The following is an 18,329-nucleotide window of genomic DNA, read 5'->3' as shown; positions in this document are numbered from 1 at the left end:
ATTGGACTTTTGTGCTCGACACGGATTTTCTATAATGAACACCATGTTCAGGCATAAGGGTGTCCATGTGTGCACTTGGCACCAGGACACCCTAGGCCGCAGTTCGTTGATCGACCTTGTAGTCGTGTCATCGGATTTGCGGCCGCATGTTTTGGACACTCGGGTGAAGAGAGGGGCGGAGCTGTCAACTGATCACCACCTGGTGGTGGGTTGGCTCCGATGGCGGGGGAAGATGCCGGTCCGACCTGGCAGACCCAAACGCTCTGTGAGGGTCTGCTGGGAACGTCTGGCAGAATCCCCTGTCAGGAAGAGCTTCAACTCCCACCTCCGGCAGAGCTTTTCCCACGGGGAGGCGGGGGACATTGAGTCCGAGTGGACCTTGTTCCGCGCCTCCATTGTTGAGGCAGCCGACCGGAGCTGTGGCCGTTAAGGTTGTTGGTGCCTGTTGTGGCGGCAATCCCCGAACCCGCTGGTGGACACCGGCGGTAAGGGATGCCGTCAAGCTGAAGAAGGAGTCCTATAGGGCTTTTTGGCCTGCGGGACTCTGGAGACAGCTGACAGGTACCGGATGGCCAAGCGGAACGCGGCTTCGGCGGTTGCTGAGGCAAAAACCCGGGCGTGTGAGGAGTTTGGCGAGACCATGGAGAATGACTTCCGGACGGCTTCGAGGAAATTCTGGTCCACCATCCGGCGTCTCAGGAGGGGGAAGCAGTGCACGGTCAACACTGTTTACAGTGGAGATGGTGTGCTGCTGACCTCGACTCGGGATGTCGTGAGTCGGTGACGAAGACCTCCTCAATTCGACCGACACGCCTTCCATTGTGGAAGCAGGGCCTGAGGACTCTGAGGCGGACTCTCCAATCTCGGAGGTCGAAGTCACTGAGGTAGTTAAAAAACTCCTTGGTGGCAAGGCCCCGGGGGTGGATGAGATCCGCCCGGAGTTCTTAAAGGCTCTGGATGTTGTGGGGCTGTCATGGCTGACACGCCTCTACAGCATTGCGTGGACATCGGGGACGGTGCCTCTGGATTGGCAGACTGGGGTGGTGGTTCCCCTCTTTAAGAAGGGGGACCGGAGGGTGTGTTCCAATTACAGGGGAATCACACTCCTCAGCCTCCCTGGTAAGGTCTATTCAGGGGTGCTGGAGAGGAGGATCCGTCGGGAGGTCGAATCTCGGATTCAGGAGGAGCAGTGTGGCTTTCGTCCTGGCCGTGGAACAGTGGACCAGCTCTACACCCTCGGCAGGATCCTCGAGGGTGCATGGGAGTTCGCCCAACCAGTCCACATGTGTTTTGTGGACTTGGAGAAGGCGTTCGACCGTGTCCCTCGGGAGGTTCTCTGGAGGGTGCTTCGGGAGTACGGGGTGCCGAGCCAACTGATAAGGGCGGTTCGGTCCCTGTATCACCGATGCCAGAGTTTGGTCCACATTTCCGACAGTAAGTCGGATTCGTTCCCAGTGAGGGTTGGACTCCGCCAAGGCTGCGCTTTGTCACCGATTCTGTTCATAATTTTTATGGACAGAATTTCTAGGCGCAGCCGAGGCGTTGAGGGCGTCCGGTTTGGGGACCTCAGCATTGCGTCACTGCTTTTTGCAGATGACGTGGTGCTGTTGGCTTCTTCAGTCCGTGATCTCCAGCTCTCACTGGAGCGGTTCGCAGCCGAGTGTGAAGCGGTCGGGATGAGGGTCAGCACCTCCAAATCCGAGTCCATGGTCGGTCGGGATGAGGGTCAGCACCTCCAAATCCAAGTCCATGGTCCTCGGTCGGAAAAGGGTGGAATGCCCTCTCCGGATCGGGGATGAGAGCCTGCCCCAAGTGGAGGAGTTCAAGTATCTTGGGGTCTTGTTCACGAGTGAGGGCAGGATGGAGCGCGAGATCGACAGGCGGATCGGTGCAGCGTCGGCAGTAATGCGGACTCTGTACCGGTCCGTCGTGGTGAAGAGAGAGCTGAGCCAAATGGCAAAGCTCTCGATTTACCGGTCGAGCTACGCTCCTACCCTCACCTATGGTCACGAGCTATGGGTCGTGACCGAAAGAACAAGATCCAGGATACAAGCGGCTGAAATGAGTTTCCTCCGCAGGGTGTCCGGGCTCTCCCTTAGAGATAGGGTGAGAAGCTCAGTCATCCGGGAGAGACTCGGAGTAGAGCCGCTGCTCCTCCACGTTGAGAGGAGCCAGTTGAGGTGGCTCGGGCATCTCATTAGGATGCCTCCTGAACGCCTCCCTGGGGAGGTGTTCCGGGCATGTCCCACCGGTAGGAGACCCCGGGGACGACCCAGGACGCGCTGGAGAGACTACGTCCCTCGGCTGGCCTGGGAACGCCTTGGAATCCCCCGGGATGAGCTGGAGGAAGTGGCTGGGGAGAGGGAGGTCTAGGAGTCCCTCCTAAAGCTGCTGCCCCCGCGACCCGACCCCGGATAAGCGGAAGAAGATGAAGGTGAAGGTGAAGATTTATTTATTTTCAATTCAATCGTTCAAGCAATTTTTTTACAACACCCATCACGTATGGCATTCGGAAACTTCAGCCCTAGTTTTAACTCCGACATTGAAACTATAATACCAGGTGCTAAAAGCCTTTTTTTTTCCCACGTCAATTGTGAAAGGAAACTTTTACAACAGCCATCAAGTTGCTTGGCACGGGTTTTCAGGGGCAATTGTGTCTATAAAATGCAAAACTCTGGGAACTCTGATGGCTTACGGCCATACTACCCTGAGAACACGCAATCTCGGAAGCTTAGCAAGGTCTGGCCAGGTTAGTACTTGGATGGGAGACCGCCTGGGAATACCAGGTGCTGTAAGCTTTTATTTTATTGTATTTTTTTCAATTCAATCGTTCAAGCAATCTTTTACAACACCCATCACGTATGGCATTGGGAAACTTCAGCCCTAGTTTTAACTCCGACATTGAAACTATAACCCGAGTTTTAAACGTAAATTGTGTGGTGTCATCCATAGCGTTGCAGTTCACGTTTCTTACCGCTAGAGGGGAGACTATGTACAGCAGTGGTTCCCAAAGTGGGCGGTACCGGTGGGAAGATCTGGGGGGGCGGTGAGGAAGAAGGGGGCGGTAGGGGGGCGGCAGTCTGAAGTCGAAGTCAGAAGTTCGAGTGGTAGATTTGAGGACATTTTATTGCTTGAAATACCAGACTGGGTGATCAATCCATTCCTAAATGTCGTCGGTGAAGAAACTGGAGTGGCAGAGGAAGAACTGATTTCAATTCAAAATGACATTGAGCTAAGGCCAAAGTTCAAAAAGTCATATCAAGATTTTTGGTTCCAAAAAAAAATCTCTGACTGCTATCAAGTGCTGTGGAACAAGGTCAAGATGTACTTTATTGCCTTCCCAACATCATATTTAGTAGAACGGGGCTTCAGTGCAGTCGCCTTGCTTCTTTCCAAGCAAAGAAACCGACTGAAAATTACTGACCGCGGGGATCTACGACTTCTTCTTAGTGAGTTCCAGCCTGATGTTGAGAAGCTTGTGTCCCTGCACCAAGCACATCCATCCCATAATATTAAGTGTGAGACAAAAATGTTACTGGTGGAGTGTTTAGGTCTTTACCATTCTATGTTGCTGAAACAGTTAAAACAGTTAAAAAATGAATTGGTTTGCTAAATTGGGTTTTATTTGTGAAATACACATCAGTGTTTAACCTCTTTTCAAATTGCAGCATACCAAATATCAAGAAAGAGGTGTTTGTTTCCATATGTGTCTGTGGGGGGACGGGGGGCTAGGAACTCACTAGGGAGCCAAGGGGGCACCAGCCTGCAAAACATGGATGGGAGATGTTCAAGGAATACCAGGTGCTGAAAGCCTTTTTTTTCCCACATCAATTGTGAAAGAAAACTTTTACAACAGCCATCAAGTTGCTAGGCACGGGTTTTCAGGGGCGATTGTTTATATAAAATGCAAAACTCTGGGGATTCCTATGGCTTACGGCCATACTACCCTGAGAATGCCCGATCTCGTCCGATCTCGGAAGCTTAGCAGGGTCAGGCCTGCTTAGTACTTGGATGGGAGACCGCCCGGGAATACCAGGTGCTGTAAGCTTTTATTTATTTATGCGTTTATGCATTTATGTATTTATGTATTTATGTATTTATTTATTTATTTATTTATTTATTTATTTTCAATTCAATCGTTCAAGCAGTTTTTTTACAACACCCATCACGTATGGCATTCGGAAACTTCAGCCCTAGTTTTAACTCCTACATTGAAATTATAACCCGAGTTGGAAACGTAAATTGTGTAGTGTCATCCATAGCATTGCAGTTCACGTTTCTTATTGCTAGAGGGGAGACTATGTACAGTGAATAAAGAGCCTGGCTCCCTGTGAACTCAAAGCAGCAGTCAAATGTCTTGAAAAGGGGAAAAACACTTCCAATGTAGTGTTTTTCCCCTTTTCAAGACATTTACTTTGATACGGCAAAATGCAGGTCGCAACGGCAGATCCGTCCTACCACACAAAAAGCTGTCAATGACGTTTCATGATAGCCATGTTTCCGTGAAACACCAAAAGTCTTGGAAGAAAGCCTTTTTCTGACCTGGTTGTTACATGGATGGGAGACGTTCAGGGAATACCAGTGCTGAAAGCCTTTTTTTTCCCACGTCAATTGTGAAAGGAAACTTTTACAACAGGCATCAAGTACCGTCGTTGCTTGGCACGGGTTTTCAGGGGCGATTGTGTCTATAAAATGTAAAACTCTGGAGACTCTGACGGTTTACGGCCATACTACCCTGAGAACGCCCAATCTCGTCCAATCTCGGAAGCTTAGCAGGGTCGGGCCTACTTAGTACTTGCATGGGAGACCGCCTGGGAATACCAGGTGCTGTGAGCTTTTATTTTATTTTATTTTTTTTCACTTCAATTGTTCAAGCAATCTTTTACAACACCTGTTAGAGATGTTCTGACTCTAACTTATTTTGCAAGAACCACACGGGAGACAGTATGCCCTTTAAGCACTTGCAGGTGGAGAGCTTGTCTGTTACTGTAGGTACAGCAATGTCCTAACAGACTCAGCCGTTAGTCTCTTACAAGAGCATATTTATTGAGAACAAGTAGGGTGGGGGTGACATTTGACATGTTTGGTGGTCACCTCAGCAAATGGTTAATCAGTGCAGAGGGTCCCAGTTGGTGGTCACCTCAGCAAATGGTTAACCAGTGCAGAGGGTCCCAGTTTATTGTTTTACGAGGTCTTGGAAATAAAACCTAGTGGAGCATTTTAGATGACTAAGTAAACAAGGATGTTTCCACACCATTTGGAAAGTTTCAACAACTGAATGGTTAAACTTTTCAGAGTCAAGGAAAGGTAAAAGGTTCAAACAAAGTTCATCATTCTAGTCTACATCTCAACATAATTATACGATCAAGATAGTTTATAAACCCTAACATATCCCTCCTGTTTATCATATGATTATGCCCACCCCGATCAATAAAACATAAGTAAGAAAATATAATGAAGAAAGAAAAACAACAACAAAATCTAAACACAGAAACAGCACATCATTGTGTCCATCACTTGCAAAGCATTTTCGATCATCATTTCAAAATCATTAGTGTTCTGTAAAACATGCTCGGCTAAACATCATTTACGCAATCTACGTAGATCAATTTTAATGTGTGAGTGAAAAACCTGCGGCAAGATGTCATAATGCAGGAAAAGTCTCACACGGTCCCTCTGCCTTAGGCGACCAGAATGTTACCAATAACAACAGTTAAGACAAAAATTTGAGGCGAGACTATGTACAGAAGTGGTTCCCAAAGTGGGCGGTATCGGTGGAAAGATCTGGGGGGGCGGTGAGGAAGAAGGGGGCGGTAGGAGGGCGGCAGTCTGAAGTCGAAGTCAGAAGTTCGAGTGGTAGATTTGAGGACATTTTATTGCTTGAAATACCAGACTGGGTGATCAATCCATTCCTAAATGTCGACGGTGAAGAAACTGGAGTGGCAGAGGAAGAACTGATTTCAATTCAAAATGACATTGAGCTAAGGCCAAAGTTCAAAAAGTCATATCAAGATTTTTGGTTCCAAAAAAAAATCTCTGACTGCTATCAAGTGCTGTGGAACAAGGTCAAGATGTACTTTATTGCCTTCCCAACATCATATTTAGTAGACTGGGGCTTCAGTGCAGTCGCCTTGCTTCTTTCCAAGCAAAGAAACCGACTGAAAATTACTGACCGCGGGGATCTACGACTTCTTCTTAGTGAGTTCCAGCCTGATGTTGAGAAGCTTGTGTCCCTGCACCAAGCACATCCATCCCATTAATATTAAGTGTGAGACAAAAATGTTACTGGTGGAGTGTTTAGGGGGGGGGGGGCTAGGAACTCACTGGGGAGCCAAGGGGGCGCCAGCCTGCAAAACATGGATGGGAGATGTTCAGGGAATACCAGGTGCTGAAAGCCTTTTTTTTCCCACATCAATTGTGAAAGGAAACTTTTACAACAGCCATCAAGTTGCTTGGCACGGGTTTTCAGGGACGATTGTGTCTATAAAATGCAAAACTCTGGAGATTCTGATGGCTTACGGCCATACTACCCTGAGAACGTCCGATCTCATTCGATCTCGGAAACTTAGCAGGGTCGGGCCTGGTTAGTACTTGGATGGGAGACCGCCTGGGAATACCAGGCGCTGTAAGCTTTTATTTTATTTTATTTTTTTTTCAATTCAATCATTCAAGCAATTTTTTTACAACACCCATCACGTATGGCATTCGGAAACTTCAGCCCTAGTTTTAACTCCGACATTGAAACTTGTTAGGATACGGATTTTTAGCTATTGATCTGACTCCAAATTGCGATCAACACTTAACACAAGTTTCTATGTCCCAATCCTGCGGCAAGATGTCATAATGCAGGAAAAGTCTCACACGGTCCCTCTGCCTTAGGCGACCAGAATGTTACCAATAACAACAGTCAAGACAAAAATTGCTCGTGATTGTTCAGCCGTCGGGGGCTTGGCATGCCCACTGTTGGAGGGTGAGCACAATTCTCACCCCCTTTGCAGCACTGCTTCATCGGGGGAGAACTTGGAAATGTCTGCCGCGCGGTTGTCGTCTTCAGTCTTCAGTGGCCAGGGGAGACTACCTGGCCACCAAGGGGGAAGAGGATTATTCTGCCTCTATTTGAACTGGGGGCGGGGACGCTGTCGATGGTGGATCTGCTTCCTTGCTGGAACCCTCGTGTTGCAGTCATCAAGTCCAGAACCATCCTGTTTTGCAAGACCATTTGTTCAATAGCCTGAATCACTCTGTTTTGTCCATCACTGACCCCAGACAGGATCATGAGGGTCAAAGGTCACAACAGCCCTGCGTCGACGTCCAGAAGAGTTGCGTGCTTTCGTCAGCTGATGATGTTGTATCCTGTAGGTGTGGTCTGTCACCCACACTGGTGCACACACTCCTGTCCAGTTGGCGGGCAGCATCAAACAACCCTTTTGACCACAAAGCCGCCAGCCATTCTGTATGAAGTAGGTTCTGTTTGATGGTGCAGCCATATCGGTGGGATAACCCCCACCACTCGAAATGGCTCTCTTATCCTGACACTCATCGGTGATGTCCAAAGCTCCCATCCAGTTTCCTCCTGGAGAGCAGTCGTCGTTGATGCATTTGTGGGTCTCGTTTCCTTGGATGTAACATGTGTAGTTCACTCCAGCTGGTCTCTCTGTGTAGGCCACTTGCGGTAATGTTCGTCCTTTAACAGTCACATTGAGATTTGTCCAGAAAAGCTGATCACAGATACCGTCTGTAAGTCCAGGGCGGAAAGGGTCGGCATCACTGACTGTGACAGCACGGTGTTGATATCCAATCCCTTCCATGGATGCCATACATTTTGCTTCAGTGACATTCCTTGCTCTGGCCTCCAAGTGAACTTGCGTGGAGGAAGGGGGGAGTTTGGAACACACACATAGCATCCCTCCTGTGTGTGAGCTCTCACAGTGAACATCACATACCGGTACCAAGCGTTGGTTTCGTATGGGTTTCTGGGGTCCCATGACCAGTCCTCAAAATTCTCATCATGTGACCATCTTCTTCCACGAATGACACTGTCCATTGGTCCATTCAGATGAGCCCACAAACCATAGCACACTCCAACCACAGCGCAGCGTAGAATCCACCTAGCATATGGAATTCCGTTGCTACTAGGATGGCAGAGACACCGGGACATCTCCTCGCCTAGCGGAGTGGGGATCGCTGGATTCTTCACCAACATTGAGACGCCCCACCCTAACCAATGAAGCCCCTTTGAAGTCGGACTTCCCCACCACCCCGAATGAGGGGTCCAGCACTCTCTGCAACTTGCAGTGGCTGAGGTGAATCCAGCTGGGCCGTTCAGGAATCTTTACTGCAGTGGGGGTGGTCAGCAAGACTTGGAATGGTCCCTCCCACCGTGGGCTGGCCCAGTTCTTTCTTTTGATGACCTTGATGTAGACCCAGTCTCGTGGCTTGATGAGGTTGTCAACCTGTGGGGAAGGAAGATCAGGCGGCAGTAAATTTGCATTTGACACATCTTCCATTTTGAGCGTCCTGATCATGTAATCTGCCAAGGACTGTTCTTCATCTGCTTTTTGCAAATCTGCAGTGAACACAGGTAGTCTATATGGTCTCTCATGGATGATTTCAAAAGGTGATAGCCCTTCTGAAGTGCTTTTGATAGTAGCGTTTGCTCGTTTAGATGGAACTATTTCAACCCATTTGGAAAATGCATCAATCATCACTAGGCAGTATTTGTGAGGTCCACTTTGTGTGAGTTCGATAAAATCCATGTGCATGATTTGGAATGGGTAAGACGGTTTTGGAAGTGAGCCTCTCTTAGGTCTCATGTTTCCTTGTGGATTATGTTTCACACAGACAGGACATGCTTTACAAAAAAATTTTAAGTAAGCATCTAAACCAAAGGTAGTGAATTGTTGATGTATGATGGACCTCATCCCTCCTGTCGACACATGGCAAGGCCCATGTGTCGCAATTGCTGCTGCCTTAAAAAGTGTTCAGAAGCGTGTGTGGGTCAGGCACAATAGGTGCTCCTGTCTGTACTGCTTCATTTACTGCTCGGAAATTTTGTATCATTCGCCAATCAATCTTGTTGGCCTTTTGGACTGGAAAAACAGGAGTCTTGCAAGGAGAATCCAAGCACTTCCTAATGATTCCTCCTGACAAAAGACCATTTATGACAGGAGATTGCCTCCTTGCCCCCCTTTATCCCATTTATTGCCTCCTGGTTTAAAGGAGATTCTCTGATCCCGGTTGGATTTGGATGTTGTTGGAATATATTTCTAATTTAACCTGAACTCGAGTTACTAATCTGACTCCAATTTGTGACCTTACCCAACTGCCACTCATCCAACAATATGCGCGCTCGTTCTGCAATAGAAAGGTATCAGGAATCCGGCATTTTCACACACGAGTGGATTTATTCCTAACACACAAATCTAATACATCACCTGGGTCTCGGGTCCCTCTCAATACACCTCTGTACGCCTCTGTTGCCACCAGCAGACGTGCTCTACATCCGAGTTGCCCAGCCATTAGTTATACTACACAATATGCAAATGGAACATCAACAAAGGCATTCTGTCATTATTCTATTGGCTATGTGTAAACTGCAGTTAACTTTAGCTTGCTCTCATTGGTCTTTCTTCTCCTGCAGAATCACTTGCTCGCTCCTCCTGGTTGTAGTTTTCCTTCCAGGGTCACCAGTTGTTATCTACCAGCTGGCCCTGTGGGTATCTTGTCCTCCTTGCTGCTCCTGGGTTATCTTTTGTTCTGGAACTCAGATGTCCTTGCACCACATATCTTGTTTTGTTCCCACCATCACACACTCAGCACTTTACAGTTTCATACTCTCATGCACAGGATGTCTAATGAACTACTTTAAGATCAAACTCTTATGTTCCTTCAATGTTAAGTCCTGTAGCAAATGGTTCCTTTGATCAGTCAAACAAATGTTGATGAGCCAGGGAAGCGCATAAGCGTGTGCCCTTCTAAACACCCACACCACTTTCTCATAGCTGCATTAGTAATTAGCAATCCAAAAACAACTTTTTCTTTGGGTTTTTTCTTTTCTTAGCATTTAACTTGCACAAGATCACTCTTTCGTCAAAGTTGCTCTACTAATTTCCCATAGTAGTCTCCAACAACTTCAACCATTCAACCAATATGTTCCTTTCATTCAGGAAATCATTCGTCCCTGCTCATTTGCATCTCACACACAGTCACCAAAGAGGAGTCTTTTCATCACATTGGTCTCAAGTTATCCAAGTCCTCCACACAACATTCATATACCATTCTAGACACAATCCCTATCCTAATTATTCCTAATGTTCCCCCATAGAACAATTTACCAATCCAAAAAGAAACTCAACACAAAAAAAACAGCTGGCGAATGAATCAGAATTATTATTTTTTTAATATAAATTAACCAACTCAATCTCTCGGATTTAACTAAAATATAGAAGTTTATAGACTCTTACAACACAACTAATCAATTATTTTTCTCAAATTTAGTTTTGGAGTGTGTGAAATCCACAATTTTGCTTCATCCAATTCCAGAAAACATGTTTTCTCTTGTTGTCTAATGAACTACTTTAAGCTCAAACTCTTATATTCCTTTACTCTGTCTTTCGAATTTGTCATCAGGGTGAGACACTAATGAGCACTAGTGTAAACCAGTTTCTGCCTACAAACAGATTTCTTTCTTTTCCTCTCTTTTTTCTTTTTTTTCTTTTTTTGTTTCATACTTCAAAATGGTTTCTATTTTGCGGTGCAAATTGGATAGACCACAGTCTAACAAATTTCTTTGTACACAGGTTTAGCCAATTTTATCAATTTAACAAATATGCACACACATGCACAGCTCTCGGTGTGAGGGGAGGGGACCTGGCATCAATGATTCGTCACAAGCTGGCCATTTCTTGCAGTCGATCATGAAGCTGGTCCCACCCACGCACGCGAGGACAGCACATTCTAATTTTTCTATTTATCTTTTAGAAACAAGTTTCATCTCTTTGCCACTTGATTTGCAAATTTTAACTTCAGTGTGCACACATAATTTGACCCCTTGTCATTTGTCTTTGGGCATACAATCAGCATTGTCATACGTCTTGTATGTACAGGAGTTCTAATAACCTAAAAAATACCAAAAGTAGGAGCATGAGAGGTCAAAGGAGAGGAAGCCCGTCATGCTGAAAATTTGGCTTTTCCTCTGCCCCTTCCCTCACCCTTTGATTGGTCTTGTTTTGCATATTGACACACTCTCGCAAAGTGTCCTCGTCTCCCACAGTACCAATAGTTGTCAGAATCTGGTGGGGGTTTTGAACCATATGGCGGCCTGCGACCTTGTTGGCCTTGACCTCTTCCTCTGCCCCATTGGGAACTTTGGAAGAAAACTGTTGCATCTTCATCTACATGATTATCATCATCATCTAGATGAAATACATCAGAACTTTTGCCTTTCTTGATCACTTTGTCAGCGTCTCTAGCCCACTGCATGCACTGCATTTTGTAACAAAAGCAGTGTGCGCTTCCACCAAGTGTTTCCGCACCCAGTTGTCTAATTCAGGGGGGGAACCAGTGAGGAGAGCATTTTTTAGCTGTTGCTGATAAGCACTCTCAGCTGCATCATTGAATGGGATGCCATTATGCACCCTAAATTCTTTTTCAAATCTTAATGGAATGGTAACCTCATCACTTTTTATCTTTCCATTTTTGGTCTTTTGAATTTGTTCTCTTCGCTCTTGTGAAGTTTTCAACCACACTCTAGCACATTGCAATTCTCTCTCTTTTCTTTCCTTTCTCAATCCCTTTGGCTTCCTAGCCACACTCTCCTCCAAAACATCTACCACTACGTCCCACATTTCAACTTTCAACTTCCCTTCTACTCCATACTTTTTCGTCCACTGTGGCATGTATCGCATACAATTAAGAAATCTACTTGCCATGTACTTCTCATCTCCTTCAACAGCTAGAGATTTACCGTTTTTATTTCCCATCTTAACTTGGTATTTTTAGATTTTTCCAATTTTTTTTCAATTTTTGGTTTTCTTTTTTGAGGATCCGCAATGCAGGTTTAAATTGACCCTTCAACAAAATTGCCTCTTAGTCAAGTTATCCTACCAGTCACACACTCAACCACACAACTTAGCGCTTTTTTACTTTTAGGCCTATCTCGGATGGGTATAAAACCCTTCCAAAAAGCTAGGAAAAAACGGACAAAAAAGAATCTACGCCCTTCTCCAATCAAGAAAAAGAAGCTCGGTCTTTTTTAACCCGTTCCTTCCACTGGGTCTTGGACCCAAGGTGTTCTTTGGCTCGGAAAAACCAACAAAGAAAAATCTACGCTCTTCTTTGAATCACAAAAAAAGAAGCTCTGTGTTCCTTAGGACGTTCCTTCCACTGGGACTCCAACCCAAGCCAGATCCCGCAGCTTGTAAGAACAGACAAAGAAGAATCTACGCACCTCTTCGATGAACGAAAAGGAAGCTCCGTTTTTCTTAGTCTGTTCCTTCCACTGGGACTTAAACCCTAGCTATATTTTGTGACGCGCTCACAACAACACAATTTTAGGGCTTTAACCTACTTGTCCCCTAGTTCGTTGCACTGCCCGATCCCGTCAATCCACAGTTGTCAGACGAAGGCAGACCTAAGATGCTGGCCCAGCGAATACTTTTCTTGCCAGGTCTTTTCTTTACCAGGTCCTCCTAATGGACGCTGGCTTGTCGACAATGCAGCACTTCGTCGTCCGTCGATCAGCAGTGGGTATGTTGGAATCCGGGTCACGGCACCAAAATGTTAGAGATGTTCTGACTCTAGCTTATTTTGCAAGAACCACACGGGAGACAGTATGCCCTTTAAGCACTTGCAAGTGGAGGGCTTGTCCGTTACTGTAGATACAGCAATGTCCGAACAGACTCTGCCGTTAGTCTCTTACAAGAGCATATTTATTGAGAACAAGTAGGGTGGGGGTGACATTTGACATGTTTAGTGGTCACCTCAGCAAATGGTTAATCAGTGCAGAGGGTCCCCGTTGGTGGTCACCTCAGCAAATGGTTAACCAGTGCAGAGGGTCCCAGTTTATTGTTTTACGAGATCGTGGAAATAAAACCTAGTGGAGCATTTTAGATGACTAACTAAACAAGGATGTTTCCACACCATTTGGAAAGTTTCAACAACTGAATGGTTAAACTTTTCAGAGTCAAGGAAAGGTAAAAGGTTCAAACAAATTTCATCATTCTAGTCTACATCTCAACATAATCATATGATCAAGATAGTTTATAAACCCTAACAACACCCATCACGTATGGTATTCAGAAACTTCAGCCCTAGTTTTAACTCCGACATTAAAACTATAACCAGAGTTTGAAACGTAAATTGTGTGGTGTCATCCATACCGTTGTAGTTCACGTTTCTTACCGTTAGAGGGGAGACTATGTACAGTAAATAAAGAGCCTGGCTCCCTGTAAACTCAAAGCAGCAGTCTTTATTTGTAAAATAACTCAACATTGCAGACACATTGCGCTTCCATGTAGTGTTTTTACCCTTTTCATGACATTTACTTTGATACAGCAAAATGCAGGTCGCAACGGCAAATTCGTGCTATCACACAAAAAGCTGCCAATAACGTTTCATGATAGCCATGTTCCCGTGAAACACCAAAAGTCTTGGAAGAAAGCCTTTTTCGGACCTGGTTGTTACATGGATGGGAGATGTTCAGGGAATACCAGTGCTGAAAGCCTTTTTTTTCCCACGTCAATTGTGAAAGGAAACTTTTACAACAGCCATTAAGTTGCTTGGCACGGGTTTTCAGGGGCATTTGTTTCTATAAAATGCAAAACTTTGGAAACTTTGTCGGATTACGGCCATACTACCCTGAAAACGCCTGATCTCGGAAATTTAGCACGGTCGGGCCTGGTTAGTACTCGGATGACAGACCGCCTGGGAATACCAGGTGCTGTAAGCTAATATTTATTTATTTATTTATTTATTTATTTATTTATTTATTTATTTATTTATTTATTTATTTATTTATTTATTTATTTATTTATTTATTTATTTTTTCAATTCAATCGTTCAAGCAATCTTTTGCAACACCCATCACGTATGGCATTCGGAAACTTCAGCCCTAGTTTTAACTCCGACATTGAAACTATAACCCGAGTTTGAAACGTAAATTGTGTGGTGTCATCCATAGCGTTGCAGTTCACGTTTCTTACCGCTAGAGGGTAGACTATGTACAGTAAATAAACAGCCTGGCTTCCGGTGAACTTAAAGCAGCAGTGAAATGTCTTGAAACGGGAAAAACACTTCCAATATAGTGTTTTTCCCTTTTTCAAGACATTTACTTTGATACGGCAAAATGCAGGTCGCAACGGCAAATTCGTGCTACCACACAAAAAGCTGTCAATAACTTTTCATGATAGCCATGTTTCCATGAAACACCAAAAGTCATGGAAGAAAGCCTTTTTCGGACCTGGTTGTGACATGGATGGGAGACGTTCAGGGAATACCAGGTGCTGAAAGCCTTTTTTTTCCACGTCAATTGTGAAAGGAAACTTTTACAACAGCCATCAAGTTGCTTGGCACGAGTTTTCAGGGGCGATTGTGTCTATAAAATGCAAATTTCTGGATATTCTGACAGCTTACGGTCATACTACCCTGAGAATGCCCGATCTCGTCAGATCTCGGAAGCTTAGCAGGGTCGGGCCTGGTTAGTACTTGGATGGACGTCTGCCTGGGAATACCAGGTGCTGTAAGCTTTTATTTATTTATTTATTTATTTATTTTCACCCTCCTTGAGGTGTCACCTTATCGTGGTGGAGGGATTTGCGTGCCCCTATGATCCTAGGAGCCATGTTGTCTGGGGCTTCATGCCCCTGGTAGGGTAACCATGGCAGAAGGGTCCTAGGTGAGGGGCCAGACAAAGCACGGCTCAGAAGACCCCTTATGATGAAAAAAAAATATGGATGTCGTTTTCCCTCGCCCGGACGCGGGTCACCGGGGCACCTCTCTGGAGCCAGGCCTGGAGGTGGGGCTCGAAGGCGAGCGCCTGGTGGCCGGGCCTTCGCTCATGGGGTCCGGTCGGGCATAGCCCGAAAAGAAAACATGGGTTCCCCTTCCAATGGGCTCACCACCTATAGGACGGGCCAAAGGGGTCGGGTGCATAGTGAGCTGGGCGGCGGCCAAAGGCGGGGACCTTGGCGGTCCGATCCCCGGCTGCAGAGGCTGGCTCTAGGGACATGGAATGTCACCTCTCTGGCTGGAAAGGAGCCCAAGCTGGTGTGTGAGGCAGAAAGGTTCCGACTAGACATAGTCGGACTTGCCTCCACACATAGTTTGGGCTCTGGTACAAGCCCTCTCGAGAGGAGCTGGACTCTCTTCCACTCTGGAGTTGCCCACGGTGAGATGCGTCGAGCAGCTGTCGGCATACTTATTGCCCCCCGGCTGGGCGCCTGCACGTTGGGGTTCACCCCGGTGAGCGAGAGGGTAGCCTCCCTCCGCCTTCGGGTGGGGGGACGGGTCCTGTTGTTTGTGTCTATGCACCGAACGGCAGCTCAAAAAACCCACCCTTCTTAGAGTCCCTGGAGGAAGTGCTGGAGAGCGCTCCTTCTGGGGACTCCATCGTTCTACTGGGTGACTTCAATGCTCACGTGGGCAATGACAGTGAGACCTGGAAGGGCATGATTGGGAGGAACGGCCCCCCCGATCTGAACCAGAGCGGTGTTCTATTATTGGACTTTTGTGCTCGACACGGATTTTCTATAATGAACACCATGTTCAGGCATAAGGGTGTCCATGTGTGCACTTGGCACGAGGACACCCTAGGCCGCAGTTCGTTGATCGACCTTGTAGTCGTGTCATCGGATTTGCGGCCGCATGTTTTGGACACTCGGGTGAAGAGAGGGGCGGAGCTGTCAACTCATCACCACCTGGTGGTGGGTTGGCTCCGATGGCGGGGGAAGATGCCGGTCCGACCTGGCAGACCCAAACGCTCTGTGAGGGTCTGCTGGGAACGTCTGGCAGAATCCCCTGTCAGGAAGAGCTTCAACTCCCACCTCCGGCAGAGCTTTTCCCACGGGGAGGCGGGGGACATTGAGTCCGAGTGGACCTTGTTCCGCGCCTCCATTGTTGAGGCAGCCGACCGGAGCTGTGGCCGTTAAGGTTGTTGGTGCCTGTTGTGGCGGCAATCCCCGAACCCGCTGGTGGACACCGGCGGTAAGGGATGCCGTCAAGCTGAAGAAGGAGTCCTATAGGGCTTTTTGGCCTGCGGGACTCTGGAGACAGCTGACAGGTACCGGATGGCCAAGCGGAACGCGGCTTCGGCGGTTGCTGAGGCAAAAACCCGGGCGTGTGAGGAGTTTGGCGAGACCATGGAGAATGACTTCCGGACGGCTTCGAGGAAATTCTGGTCCACCATCCGGCGTCTCAGGAGGGGGAAGCAGTGCACGGTCAACACTGTTTACAGTGGAGATGGTGTGCTGCTGACCTCGACTCGGGATGTCGTGAGTCGGTGACGAAGACCTCCTCAATTCGACCGACACGCCTTCCATTGTGGAAGCAGGGCCTGAGGACTCTGAGGCGGACTCTCCAATCTCGGAGGTCGAAGTCACTGAGGTAGTTAAAAAACTCCTTGGTGGCAAGGCCCCGGGGGTGGATGAGATCCGCCCGGAGTTCTTAAAGGCTCTGGATGTTGTGGGGCTGTCATGGCTGACACGCCTCTACAGCATTGCGTGGACATCGGGGACGGTGCCTCTGGATTGGCAGACTGGGGTGGTGGTTCCCCTCTTTAAGAAGGGGGACCGGAGGGTGTGTTCCAATTACAGGGGAATCACACTCCTCAGCCTCCCTGGTAAGGTCTATTCAGGGGTGCTGGAGAGGAGGATCCGTCGGGAGGTCGAATCTCGGATTCAGGAGGAGCAGTGTGGCTTTCGTCCTGGCCGTGGAACAGTGGACCAGCTCTACACCCTCGGCAGGATCCTCGAGGGTGCATGGGAGTTCGCCCAACCAGTCCACATGTGTTTTGTGGACTTGGAGAAGGCGTTCGACCGTGTCCCTCGGGAGGTTCTCTGGAGGGTGCTTCGGGAGTACGGGGTGCCGAGCCAACTGATAAGGGCGGTTCGGTCCCTGTATCACCGATGCCAGAGTTTGGTCCACATTTCCGACAGCAAGTCGGATTCGTTCCCAGTGAGGGTTGGACTCCGCCAAGGCTGCGCTTTGTCACCGATTCTGTTCATAATTTTTATGGACAGAATTTCTAGGCGCAGCCGAGGCGTTGAGGGCGTCCGGTTTGGGGACCTCAGCATTGCGTCACTGCTTTTTGCAGATGACGTGGTGCTGTTGGCTTCTTCAGTCCGTGATCTCCAGCTCTCACTGGAGCGGTTCGCAGCCGAGTGTGAAGCGGTCGGGATGAGGGTCAGCACCTCCAAATCCGAGTCCATGGTCGGTCGGGATGAGGGTCAGCACCTCCAAATCCAAGTCCATGGTCCTCGGTCGGAAAAGGGTGGAATGCCCTCTCCGGATCGGGGATGAGAGCCTGCCCCAAGTGGAGGAGTTCAAGTATCTTGGGGTCTTGTTCACGAGTGAGGGCAGGATGGAGCGCGAGATCGACAGGCGGATCGGTGCAGCGTCGGCAGTAATGCGGACTCTGTACCGGTCCGTCGTGGTGAAGAGAGAGCTGAGCCAAATGGCAAAGCTCTCGATTTACCGGTCGAGCTACGCTCCTACCCTCACCTATGGTCACGAGCTATGGGTCGTGACCGAAAGAACAAGATCCAGGATACAAGCGGCTGAAATGAGTTTCCTCCGCAGGGTGTCCGGGCTCTCCCTTAGAGATAGGGTGAGAAGCTCAGTCATCCGGGAGAGACTCGGAGTAGAGCCGCTGCTCCTCCACGTTGAGAGGAGCCAGTTGAGGTGGCTCGGGCATCTCATTAGGATGCCTCCTGAACGCCTCCCTGGGGAGGTGTTCCGGGCATGTCCCACCGGTAGGAGACCCCGGGGACGACCCAGGACGCGCTGGAGAGACTACGTCCCTCGGCTGGCCTGGGAACGCCTTGGAATCCCCCGGGATGAGCTGGAGGAAGTGGCTGGGGAGAGGGAGGTCTAGGAGTCCCTCCTAAAGCTGCTGCCCCCGCGACCCGACCCCGGATAAGCGGAAGAAGATGAAGGTGAAGATTTATTTATTTTCAATTCAATCGTTCAAGCAATTTTTTTACAACACCCATCACGTATGGCATTCGGAAACTTCAGCCCTAGTTTTAACTCCGACATTGAAACTATAACCCGAGTTTGAAACGTAAATTGTGTAGTGTCATACATACCGTTGTAGTTCACGTTTCTTACCGCTA

General features: G+C 47.9%; 1 non-coding gene and 4 pseudogenes across 1 annotated transcript; all 5 read left to right on the top strand.

Annotated features, from left to right (window-relative positions):
- The first annotated feature begins 2,689 nt into the window (after positions 1-2,689).
- LOC147037785 (5S ribosomal RNA) lies at positions 2,690-2,798 on the top strand (annotated as a pseudogene).
- A 1,131-nt stretch (positions 2,799-3,929) lies between these two features.
- On the top strand, positions 3,930-4,048 carry LOC147037784 (5S ribosomal RNA). Its single transcript, XR_015064299.1, has one exon. It is a non-coding gene; the product is annotated as a 5S ribosomal RNA (ribosomal RNA).
- A 669-nt stretch (positions 4,049-4,717) lies between these two features.
- Positions 4,718-4,836, top strand: LOC147037783 (5S ribosomal RNA; annotated as a pseudogene).
- Positions 4,837-6,513: 1,677 nt separating this feature from the next.
- Positions 6,514-6,632, top strand: LOC147037782 (5S ribosomal RNA; annotated as a pseudogene).
- Positions 6,633-14,625: 7,993 nt separating this feature from the next.
- LOC147037781 (5S ribosomal RNA) lies at positions 14,626-14,744 on the top strand (annotated as a pseudogene).
- Positions 14,745-18,329: the final 3,585 nt, after the last annotated feature.

The sequence above is a fragment of the Syngnathus leptorhynchus genome, unplaced genomic scaffold (genome assembly GCF_054491065.1).
Source record: "Syngnathus leptorhynchus isolate UIUO unplaced genomic scaffold, UIUO_Slep HiC_scaffold_117, whole genome shotgun sequence".
NCBI classification, from domain to species: domain Eukaryota; kingdom Metazoa; phylum Chordata; class Actinopteri; order Syngnathiformes; family Syngnathidae; genus Syngnathus; species Syngnathus leptorhynchus.
Note: the sequence above shows the minus strand (reverse complement) of the source record. Positions and strands in the feature narration are given on the sequence as shown.